The 12993-nt window shown below is 41.0% G+C and overlaps 1 pseudogene; it reads left to right on the top strand.

The window, feature by feature from the left end:
* Window positions 1–12993, top strand: part of LOC114371549 — a 104925-nt pseudogene that overhangs the window by 65049 nt on the left and 26883 nt on the right.

The raw sequence follows: 12993 nt of genomic DNA, 5'->3' as shown, positions 1-12993 counted from the left end.
CCCTGTATGCAAGATGTAGTATATTCGCTAAGCTAACCTTGAGTCCGGCTTAGCGAGAGTTGCAGGTTTTCTTATCTGCACAATTCACTTAGCGCGTTGCTTTGCGCTAAGCACCATAAAAAAAATAATTTGAATTTCAAATGGGCCTGTGTCGGCCTGCCAAGAGAGGAAGAGGAAAGCCAAACATTTCTCTCGCTTAGCGGGCTGACTTGCTAAGCGAGTGGGTCGAAAAATGGTTAAATGTAGTGCAACAGTAGCTACACTCACACTTACCCCAACAATCTTAAAAGCTTTTCCTGCAACGTCTTTGATGTGTCATTATTTTCTCTTATTTCTTAACCCTTTTTGTCACCATTTTAATTACTGATTAGCCTTAATTGTCAAATTAATTATGCAGTTTTATTATTTGGGCCTATTTGACTAATTTTGTGTTTTTAATTTAATTTTAGGAGAATTATAAGCAATTGGGCTTGAATCCAGAATTGGGCTTGGACTTGAAGAGAGCAGACAATTTTAGTTTATCAAATCTTACCTTATGTAGATTTTATTTAATCTAGATATTATTTCATCCAATCTTATCTTATCTTATCTAGATTTTATTTCATCTAGATTTTATTTTATCAAATCTTATCTTATCTTGTCCAGATTTTATTTTATTTATGGGCTTGGACTTAAAACAGATTTGTAAGCTTTGGGGCTGAGAACCTATATGACAACACCAAGTTTTTAGTTTTATAGGCCTTTCTCGTTTTGTTGAGAAAGAATAATTTTAGGTTTTGCAATTCCAGTTTTTACTATTCATGTAGCAATAAAATTTTGTTTGCTGCTTCAATTTGCAATTTCGTTTTCTATTGATTAATGGAAGGCTAAGTCTCCAGTGTTGTTTTCTCTTGAGGATCAAGCACAACTCACTTTGAGGTTTTATTATTACTATTGAATTCTTATCAGTTTTTCCTCTTCACCAATTACTCTATATTTGTTGCGATTAATCCATGCATGCTTAGTGCTTGATTAATTGTCTCTATGCTTAATTTACGTTCATGCTTAATGATCAGTTTCGTTCATGATTAATTGTTGTATGTGTTGCTTAATCACATAATGATAGCCTTATGTTAAATTTCACTTAGTAATTTAATTTAGGGTTGGATTAAGTGGTTGAACAGATAAATGATAAATCCTCGTAACCTAGGATAAATCCTCGTAACCTAGGATAAATCCTCGTAACCTAGTAATTTAATTATGTTATTTTCTAATTAAAATTTGCTCGCTGTTTAAATTACAAAAACAAACACCCCTCAATTTGTTACTGTTTTATTACTACCTATTATGAACGTTTGGTTGACCATTGCTCATTGGGAGACGACCTAGGATCACTTCCTAGATATTGCATTTTTAATGTTTATTTGATTAGGGTACGACCTCGGTCAAATTTGGCGCCGTTGCCGGGGAGCAGTGGGCCAAAGGTTCATAATAGTGTTTAGTTGTCTTTTTTTTTTTGTGTAGCGTTCTGTTTTGCATTTCAGTTGCGTCCCCTGTTTAGCGACTATTTTTAGCGACTGTTTCAGCGACTGATTCAGTCTTGTGTTTTGCTGTGAACAGTGATTAGCGACTGGAATTAGCGATTGATTTTGCAATTTAATTAGCGATTTTTGTTTTCATAGTTAGACTTGTTATTTTTGGCTGATTTTTTGTGTGGTAGGTTCTTTTGATCCATATTTTGTGTGAAAAATACCATGAGCACAGGGTGTGGCAATATTTGACAGAGACAAAAATTTTGGGAACTTGTTTTTAGCAAAACTTAAAACTGCCATAACTTTTGCTTCGGGTGTCAGAATGACTATTATTATATATGCATTTGGGGTAGAAAAAAATTTCCCATATAGTATCTACCTGCTTTAGCCGGTTGGGGTCTCCCAAACTCTGAAAATCAGCCATTTACTAAGTTTTTTTTTTTATTTTTCAAGTATTATTGTCCTATTTTTCTAAACTTTTCTTAGGTAGTTTTCATAGTTAGACTTTGAATTTTTGTTTGAAATTTTTTGTGCTATCTTTTCATTTTTTTAGGGGGTTCCTCACAAAATTTCAGCTCATTTGAATATCGTTTGAGTATAGCTGTAGTTTTACCCCCTTGTTAGATGCTTGTTGAGAAACACATTATTTGCTGCATATAGTGCATGACTAGGGGCAATCCAGGTGATTTACAACCCTTTGATCCTGAAATAGATAGAACCTTTCATAGATTAGTGAGGCATAGTGTGCATCCTGATCATTTTGAGCATTTTGAACATCCTGAGCATTTTGAGCATTCTGTTGTTCGTGATTCTGAATATTCTGATTTTGAGCATTCGGTTATTAATTTTCATATTGAGAACATGGCTTAATCTCCACCTTGTGAGAGGATTCTTAGGGAGATGGTTACACCCGATTTCACTTATGAAAGCTTGTGCATTCAATATCCTGATGAGGGTGTTCCATATGTTCTCAAGACTGGACTAATACATTTGTTGCCCAAGTTTCATGGTCTTGCAGGTGAAGATCCTCATAAGCATCTTAAGGAGTTCTATATTGTTTGTTCTACCATGAAGCCCCCTGATGTCCAAGAAGATCATATCTTTCTAAAGGCTTTTCCTCATTCTCTAGAGGGAGTGGCAAAAGATTGGCTATACTACCTTGCTCCCAGGTCCATTTTCAGCTGGGATGACCTTAAAAGGGTGTTCTTGGAGAAATTCTTCCCTGCATCTAGGACAACTGCCATCAGAAAAGACATTTCAAGCATCAGGCAACTTAGTGGAGAAAGCTTGTATGAGTATTAGGAAAGATTCAAGAAATTGTGTGGAAGTTGTTGTCCACACCACCAGATTTCTGAGCAACTCCTTCTTCAATATTTCTATGAGGGACTTAGTGTCGCAACCTACCCTTTTGCGGGCGAGCGAGGCAAGGCTCACGGGTGCGTCTTCCAAAGGAGAAAAATGCGCAGAGTCGCCACCAACATTTATTTGTGGAAAACGTCGGAAAAACCGAAGAAAACCGGTCATAAAGAATATTCCAAGTTCGGGAGTTGTATTTACGTTTGTGGAAGGTATTAGCACCTCTCACGTTTGTCTCAAAGAACAACAGCCTTATTTTTAGAATTGTGTGAAATTGTGTTACCCTGACTTTTATTTCTTTTTTATTTTTTGAGGTCGACAAAAGCGGGGCTCTTGCTCCTACGTACCCTCCATCGAAGAGGAAATCAGACCTACGTAGTTCTTTTTTAAGGGTGAATCAAGCGATTCTTTTTACTTGAAAGGTGATCATTTTAAGGTGTTGGACCTTAAAAATGATCCATTTACTTGGTAAGAAAAACTGAGATATTGAACTTTCAAATCCTTTTTAGTGATTTTTTGCGGACGAGCTTGACTTTGCGAGTTGATTTTAGCCTTAGTTTCACTTTAGTTATTAGTCAATTCAATTAAGAAAGAGAAATCCCAAAGAGAAACGTCCGATTGATTTTTTGCTTTATTTTACTAAAAGATATTTTTTGATTATTATATTATTATTTTACCTCTTTTTGGTTTCCAACGTGGTTACGGCGTGACCGAACGATCGGATTTCATTTTAACAGAAATTAACGGATATTACAAATCAAACGATCGGTGAAAATTTATTTTATTTTTTGATTAGGTGAGAAAATGACTTAAGTAAATGACTGAAGCACGTCAAAAGGGGGTACGGAAAGTTAACGAAACGAGAATAAAAGTACATGAAACAAATGGGGACCACCACGGGTACATAAAATGAATTGAAAAGTTCAATTTTGGGTAATTACCGGTTAAAGACCGAAGAACAATGAAGAACGAACGATGAATGAAGAAGAACGCTTGAAAACCTTCGCGAAATCACCCACAGAAACGTTACGGAAGTGCCTCGGCTTCGATTTTCTTCACGGAAACAATTTTCCTCAGCAATTTCAAGTGAATACGAAGTGCCAAGAAGGTTGAACCCCTTCCTTCTTCACTCCTCCCTCTATTTATAGCAAAATAGGGGAGGAGCTTGCCACCCAGCTCGCTCAGGCGAGCCAGGTTGCTTCCTCCAGAAGCAACCGCCTTCTGGAGGAAGAATCTGGAAGGCCCAAGTGGGTCAGGTTGCTATTTGCACCCCCTTTTTTACTAAATACACCCCTTTGCTTTTTTTGGTGATTCTTTTTCCGTAACGTTACGAAACTTTATGAATTTCGTAACGATACTTGTTTTCTTTTCGTAAGGTTATGGAACCTTACGGATCATGTAATTACTCCTTTTTTAGCTTTCGAAAAGTTACAGAAACTCACGGATTGCGTAACAATACTTCCTTTTGATTTTCGGCACGTCTCAAAACTTCACATATTGTGCAACAAAGGGTGCCAAGAAGCTCGAAGCGGTCAATCAAAGGTTGGATGCCATCAAACAATAGTCCCCGGACGAAATTAGGGTATGACAGTTGCCCCTCTTTACTTACCTTTTATCGGAGATAAGAGGAAAGCAAAGATAAAACACTGATTTCGTCCATCTTCGCCCTTTCCGTGATTAGTCTATGATGACTCCCGTCTCTCCTTCTTCTTTCTCTGCACAACACAAAACAAACACAAACAACAAAAACACAAATAACATAATATACATATATACACACGTTTGGTGAAGGAACCGATCGGGAAAATAACAAAAACCACATTTCCTAGTCACCGGAGGCTCCGCGCTTAATGGTGGAGGATGCATGAACAGCGCTAGGCAATCAATTCATGGGTCTCCGAACAAGATTTGAGGGTGGAGGATAGGCGAACAGCGCTAGACAATCAATTCGTGGGGCTCCAGACTCGATCGTGGAGGACACATGAACAACGCTAGGCAATCAATTCATGGGTCTCCGAACAAGATTTGAGGGTGGAGGATAGGCGAACAGCGCTAGGCAATCAATTCGCGGGGCTCCAGACTCGATGGTGGAGGACACATGAACAGCGTTAGGCAATCGATTCATGGGTCTCCGAATAAGATTTAAGGGTGGAGGATAGGCGAACAACGCTAGGCAATCAATTCGCGGGGCTCCAGACTCGATGGTGGAGGACACATGAACAACACTAGGCAATCAATTCATGGGTCTCCGAACAAGATTTGAGGGTGGAGGATAGGCGAACAACGCTAGGTAATCAATTCGCGGGGCTCCAGACTCGATGGTGGAGGACACATGAACAACGCTAGGCAATCAATTCATGGGTCTCCGAACAAGATTTAAGGGTGGAGGATAGGCGAACAGCGCTAGGCAATCAATTCGCGGGGCTACTGACTCGATGGTGGAGGACACATGAACAACGCTAGGCAATCAATTCATGGGTCTCCGAATAAGATCTGAGGGTGAAGGATAGGCGAACAGTGCTAGGCAATCAATTCGCGGGGCTCCAGACTTGATGATGGAGGACACATGAACAGCGCTAGGCAATCAATTCATGGGTCTCCGAATAAGATTTGAGGGTGGGACCGAATGGTCCACCGGGTTCTTTCACCTAAAAAGGCGAACATGTTTTAGCAAGGAAAAATAAATCATTGACGAGAGCACCATATCTTTGAGAAACAATATACTCAAAAATGGGTTTTTGATGTGCCATCATTTTCTTCTATTTTCTAAACCCTTTTTGCACCATTTTAATTATTGATTGGTCTTAATTGTCAATTAATTAGGCAGTTTTATTATTTGGGCCCATTCAGCTAATTTGATGTTTTTAATCTAATTTCAGGAATTAATGAAGCATTGGGCTTGAATCTAGCATTGGGCTTGAATCTAGAATTGGGCTTGGACTTGAAGAGGGCAGACTAATTTATTCTATAAAATTAGATCTTATCTTATCTAGATATTATTTAGATTTGATCTCATCTAGATATTATTTCATCTAGATCTTATCTTATCTTATCTTATCTAGATTTGATTTGATTTTACTTATGGGCTTGGATTTAAAACATATTTGTAAGCTTTGGGGCTGAAAAAAACTATATAACAGCACCAAGGTTCTAGTTTAGGAGCCCCCCCCTCTCTCCCTCGCGGGAGACTCTCTCTCTCTCCTCTCTCTCTTCTATTTCTTCGTTTTTAGTTTTAGTCTCTCTTCTCTTTCTCTTTTATTTTCGTTTTTTTTCAATTCCAGTTCAGACTTTTAGTTTTATCAATAAAATTTCATTCTCTATTTGATTAATGGAAGGCTAAGTCCGCAGCGTTGTTTTCCCTTGAGGATCAAGCACAGTTCTCTTTGAGGTTCTATTATTACTGTTAAATTCTGTTTAGTTTTTCCTCTTCACTAATTACTGTGAATTTGTTGCTTTTAATTCATGCATGCTTAGTGCTTGATTAATTGTCTCTGCGCTTAATTTACGTTCATGCTTAATGATCGTTTATGAGTAATTGGTGTATGTGATGCTTAATCACATAATGAATGCCTTATGTTGAATTTCGCTTAGTAATTTAATTTAGGGTTGGATTAAGTGGTTAAACTGATAAAGGATAAACTCTCGTAACCTAGGATAAGAGACTTGCTTGTGAATCAAGGGGAAGCAACGTGTTTTAATTCTGATATTTTCTAATTCACATATATTCGCTGTTTAATTTACAAAAGCAAACAACCCCCCCCCCCCCCCCATCGTTACTGTTACTGTTACTGCAAGTATATTACGAACATTTGGCTTGTCACTGCTCGTTGGGAAACGACCTAGGATCACTTCCTAGTTACTACATTTTAATGTTTATTTGATTCGGGTACGGCCTCGATCAGTTTTCCTTTGCCGGCAGTCATTTACCCTGCCGAAAAATTTATCTGGTCAAAAGATCTTCTGTTCTTTTTCTTGCTTCCCATTATTGATCAAGAATTATTCTGTTTTCCTCCGATCTTTTCCTTTTCACTTTCTTCCAATCTTTTCCTTTTTACTTTCTTCCGATCCTCGATCGGGGAATCATTCTTTTCCTTTTCTTTTCTTCCTTTTCCTTCTTTTCATTTCTCCCTTTTCCATTTCTTTCTTTGGGAATTCAGGTTTTAGCATTCGTTATTCGCTCTCTCTTGAGGAGATTCTGCTGTCCTTCTCTTCGGGGGAAAGGACGAGGATTCTTTTCATGGGCCAAGGTTCAAAGTAGCTTAAGGTTGTGTCTCAACATGGCCTTTTCATCGTGTTAGCCCGATTTTGATATCTGGGGCAAAGCAAATTCGTGTGTCAAGGTGTCGGTCTCGGGTTGAATTTCCATATTATTTCCACGAGGCACGCGTAACAATGATGATTTGGAAACAACATGCAAAATTAGTCATGGCTACAACTAGGTGGGTACTGAAGCATCCAGTTTATGGCATTGTGATACTAAGGCTCGAGATTTACACAAGTAGGCCCAATATTTCAAAATTATGTTCTTTCATCGGTTGAAGGAATTCATCCATTCTCATCTTGGTTATTCTGGAAAATAAACTCTTAGCGTCGGTCCCTCGTTTCCAAAAGATATGTTTGCTCTCTATGAATGATTTATGCTTCCTATGACCATAACATGCCGACCTTCGAGGTCTTTCTTTCTTTTTTTTCTTTTCGTTTCATTTTTTATGTTTGTGAAAACTATACATCCATCGTTATCTATGAGAAAAGATTTTCTTTGTACACCTACATTCCTATACACAACAAACTTTCTCTGTATACACACGTATCAAAAACTCTTTCTCTTTATATCAACACGGTCTATATAACAACTCTATTCCAGTTCAAAGATTTCTTTTTCGTTTTTTCCAACACACACTTGTAGTTTATGGATCTAGGGATCTCCCGGTCATGTGGCTCCACTTCCTCCCAAGAAATCGAGTAAATCAGTCATGGGTCTGCACGTGCGCCCTGTGGTTGGCCGCTTGCTGGTGAACCAAATGCCGTAAATACCGCTCCGTGTCAAATGACCCAGCTGGATCAGCCTGATGAGGTGGTGGCGGTGCGTCTCGGGCCTGCGGTGCGCCACCCTGCGCCTGTCTAGGTGTGCAATACTTCTCTATGAAAGCCCGGGTGATCGGCGGTCGAATCACCTTACTAGGTGTGACGGGAACCCCGAACGACTGGCAGAGACCCGTGATCAATGCTGGAAAACCCAGGGCCCTGTTAGACTTATCTGGGTCTAGAGGGTGCCTGGTAGGCGGCATACCTGCAAATAAATAAATGGCATCAGCGATCAACTGAGCCACATGGACGCTCATCCGTGTCAGGATGGCATACACCAGCTGGCACTTCGACAGAGGGAGGTCGGAATTATGATCGCTGGGCAGGATGTTGCTGAGCAGCAACGTCATCCATGTCTGGGTCAAGGTAGTCATGTTGGTGCGCATGATCCGCACCCGTCTCCCGGCAGCGGTCCTGGCAAAATCCTGACCTGGTATGCATAGCAGCTAAGCAATGGCCTCCTCGTCAAATCCATCGGCCTGGTTCCTTCTCTGACTGTACTCGCACTCCTGGCCCTCCTCCATTACTAGCGGGTATCCCAAGAACTAACTGAGGGCGTCTGCATCGAAAGGAATCCACTGGCCCCTTACCCATGACCGCATGTCCCGCACGCCCTCCTCTGTAGGCCAAGCATTGGCATAAAACTCGAGAACTATATCCGGATCAAACTTGGCCATGGGAGTGACCAGCGATGTCCAACGCCGGCGAGCTATCTCCTCCTGGAAATCTGTATACTCGTCGTCCCTAAGCTGGACGCGTCTCTCTCGGTGGAAGGACCATTCCTTGATGGCTTCGAAACGCTGCTGGTGCTCAGCGCTCCTGAAACGATGGCTATCGAACTCGGGAGCGGTGCTAGTCCCTTTGGCCACGGCGTCCTTCCTAGATCTCTTTGTGGAAAGCTTCCTCGGAGCCATTTCCTGTGAAGACAAACATTTGGAAAGTTAGTCTACAAGAAAACGCTTATTTTAACACAAAAATGACGTGCTAATCTTTCTGATTTAGAACAAACTCGTGCACACATTTAATGTAACACATTTATGAACATGCGTATGCGTAAAATATCCTACTATTTATGTTAACATACAAGGACATTCAAAACATTCTAGTTACCAAACACACACACACACACACACACACACACACACACACACACACACACACATATATATATATATATAATTTTGAAAAGAATACAAATTCCCGTGCTCAAGGCATTGTGTCAAAATTATACATGTTCATATCCTAAATATTTTGCTATCACAAACTGCCTACACACATTTGAAGTATTTTATTTAACATACAAATTTTTGTTATTTCATTCACATTTATTTATACATATATGCACATTGGAAAGCTAATCTCACGTCATGCACATACTTGCATTTGAAAAGGAAATTCCATGCCATCTATATACATTTGAGGGACAATTCCACATCATATATTCATTTAGGAAGCGTCCTCAGGCCATTTTTGACATGGGTACATTTTCTAAAAGGCTCCTAATGCTACCTATCCTCAAATATGCATATGTTGAAAGGCATTTTTTGTTACTCATTCACACTTTGCAAGGTATTTTATGCCATATATTCACATATATCACACCATTGAAAGGTATTTTCCATGCTACCTATATTCACACATATATACATACCATTGACAGGTATTTTCCATGCAACCTAGGTGCAAAGTATTCCTCACGGGGCAGCCAAATTCTAGTAAAAACCCTCTCAAGCATGTCCTAATATTCATGCCTTTCCACATTTAAAACCAAAACTTAGATTCCTAGGCATAAGTCATGCTTCCTTGCATTGAATATTAAGAGCTTGGGTTCCTAAGCTTAGAATTGCATTTGGGCACTCATTTCAAATCCTTTATGCTGTCCCTATGTATATAAAACAGTCCCACAATCCCAATCTTACAAAACCATATTCATATGTCATTGAGGCATTTCACCGAGCACTTGGTGGGCACATGTTTAGGCATGAATAACAAGAGAGTGGGGGCAATGTGGCATGCCCCATTGCTTCAGGATGCAACATAGGCCTAAGGCCATCCCCTAAAACCCCTCAATTCAAACAAAACAAGCATGAAAACAACCCAAAACTACCCCACAAATTTGAGCACATTCTCACAATTTAGAGCACCAAAAGATGAACAAGATGCACCAATGGAAAGCTAAAAAACTCAAGGATTAAATACTTACTTGTTGGAGTGAGTAGGAGTACCAAAAATGAAAGCAAAATGCAACCAAAGGTGGCTTGGGGGAGCAAAAACCGTGAGTCCCGTAAGCCTTGCTCTTTCAGATTGAGGGGGGAAGTTTTTGAGTGCAAAAACATTCCCCTCCCTCGTTTTTTTATATTTTGGTGCAGGGGTTGCTCGCCCAGGCGAGCTAACCTGCCATTTTTTTTTAGGGGAAACATAACCATGGCCCTTTATAGGTTAGCGTTCGCTTACTCGAACCCACTCAAGTTAGATTAGGCATCCATTATTTATTTTAAACAAACGATAGTAATAATTACTGTGAATTTAAAGGATACTAGGCTGCCTTGCAGCGATGTTTTCCGCTTGTCCAGCATCGGGAAGGGACGGCGATCTGTCGGTCGTACCCTATCCTCTATTTGCATCCGTCCCTAAGTACCTGAAAGTAGGAAACAACAATGTGTGGCAAATCGTGACCGCGTCGTCGTCAACCCTTGATTGATTTCTGCCTTTAACTTTTGTCTCGCCCACTGACCGTGGCCAAAGACGATTCTGCCCCTGTTATCACAAAATATGCATGTGTATGCATATGCATGAATGTTTTCAATGCAATAATCTTCTTAGTGAAAGCTAGTTAGGTTCAGTTTTAACTAAGCGCTTGGGGCACCCCATGAACTGAGTGAAAGGGCTCAGGTTATACAAATTGCACATGGTTTAAACCAAAGTGAGGACTGAAGCCTCAGACCCATGTTCTCTGCTTTTAAAGAACCGTGACGAGACAATTACAGCGGGTAGGAATCCCTAGAGGAAACCAAGAAGAACAAAAACACAAAAATAAAAAGAACATGCAGCGGTTTCCTCAATTGCCCCAGACTTCAAGCGTAATATCGCTTAACGACATCGGAGTTCACGGGCGAGGGTAGCTCCTCGCCATCCATGTTGGTGAGCACCAGAGCCCCCCCAGAAAAAGCCCTTTTCATCACGAAAGGTCCTTCGTAATTCGGGGCCCACTTCCCTCGATTATCCTTAACAGTGTAGGATATCTTTTTCAGCACAAGGTCCCCCTCGTTGAACTTGCGCGGGCGTACCTTCTTGTCGAATGCGTTCTTTATCCTTTGTTGATATAGGCGCCCATGGCTCATAGCTGTCAAATGCTTACCTTCAATAAGGTTGAGTTGGTCATAGCGTGCTTGAGCCCACTCTGACTCTTCTAGGCCTGATTCCGCTAGTATCTTCTGGGAAGGGACCTCTACCTCAAATGGGAGTACTGCTTCCATCCCATAAACCAAGGAATACGGCGTTGCCCCAGTAGAAGTTCGTACCGAGGTTCTATATCCATGCAGGGCAAAAGGCAGCATCTCATGCCAATCTTTGTATGACACCGTCATCTTCTGAATAATCTTCCTTATATTTTTATTTGCAGCCTCTACAGCCCCATTCATCTTTGGCCGATAAGGGGTGGAGTTATGATGCTGGATCTTGAAATCCCCGCACATTTCCTGCATCATTTTGTTGTTCAGATTGGTGCCATTGTCAGTAATAATCTTCCTAGGGAGTCCGTATCGACAAATCAGTTCCTTCTTTATGAATCTGACCACCATACTCCTCGTGACATTGGTATAAGAAGCCGCTTCGACACATTTGGTGAAATAATCTATCACCACAAGAATGAAGCGATGACCATTCGAAGCTTTGGGTTCGATGGCCCCAATGACATCTATCCCCCACATGGAAAAAGGCCAAGGGGCGGACATGACATTCAAAGGATGTGGCGGAACATTGACATTGTCCGCGTATGCTTGACATTTATGGCATTTCCTTACATGGGCGCAACAATCGCTTTCCATAGTGAGCCAGTAATAACCGGCTCTAAGGATCTTCCTGGCCATAGCATGCCCATTGGCATGTGTCCCAAATGAACCCCCATGGATTTCCTCAATCATGCAGTTTGCCTCTTTGGCATCTACGCATCGTAGGAGGGTCATGTCATGGTTTCGTTTGTACAGGATGGTACCACTCACAAAGAAACCAGTAGCCAATCTCCTTAACGTTCTTTTTTCATTGTCGGAAATCCCTGGTGGATATTCTTTTTTCTCAACATATTGTTTGATGTCGAAATACCACGGTTTCCCATCTTGCTCTTCCTCTATTGCACAACAATGTGTCGGCTTGCCCCGAGATCTGAATTCAATGTACGACAGATCCTCGTGTGGGGCAAGTTGAAACATGGATGCCAAGGAGGCCAATGCATCGGCCATTTGGTTCTCTTCTGTGGTAGAAAGAAATGTCGTCAAAGAATTTGGCTAACTTCAAGACATGAGTTTGATAGAGTATCAACTTCGGATCCCTAGTTTCCCATTCTCTTCTCAACTGGCATATTACCAAAGCCGAGTCTCCATACACATTGAGTAGCTTTACATCAAAATCAATGGCCGCTTGAATCCGAAGGGCGTACGCTTCATATTCGGCCATATTGTTGGTACAATCGAAACCTAGCCTGGCCGTGAAAGGAATACACTGATCATCTGGGGATACAAGGACTGCCCCCACACCATGGCCCAAAGCATTAGAAGCCCCATCAAAGCAAAAAATCCATTTGTCTATATCCTCGTGCGTCCGTTTCTCTTCGAATAGGGCCATGATGTCTTCATCCGGGAGCTCAGGGTGCATCGGCCGATAATCTTGGAGGGGTTGTTAGGCCAAATAATCTGCCAAGGCGCTTCCCTTTATCGCCTTTTGGGTGACGTACACAATATCGAATTCAGATAGTAGTACCTGCCACCTAGCGATTCATCCTGTGAAGGCCGGTTTCTCAAAGATGTATTTCACGGGATCCATTTTG

The sequence above is a fragment of the Glycine soja genome, chromosome 2 (assembly GCF_004193775.1).
Source record: "Glycine soja cultivar W05 chromosome 2, ASM419377v2, whole genome shotgun sequence".
NCBI classification, from domain to species: Eukaryota; Viridiplantae; Streptophyta; class Magnoliopsida; order Fabales; family Fabaceae; genus Glycine; species Glycine soja.
Note: the sequence above shows the minus strand (reverse complement) of the source record. Positions and strands in the feature narration are given on the sequence as shown.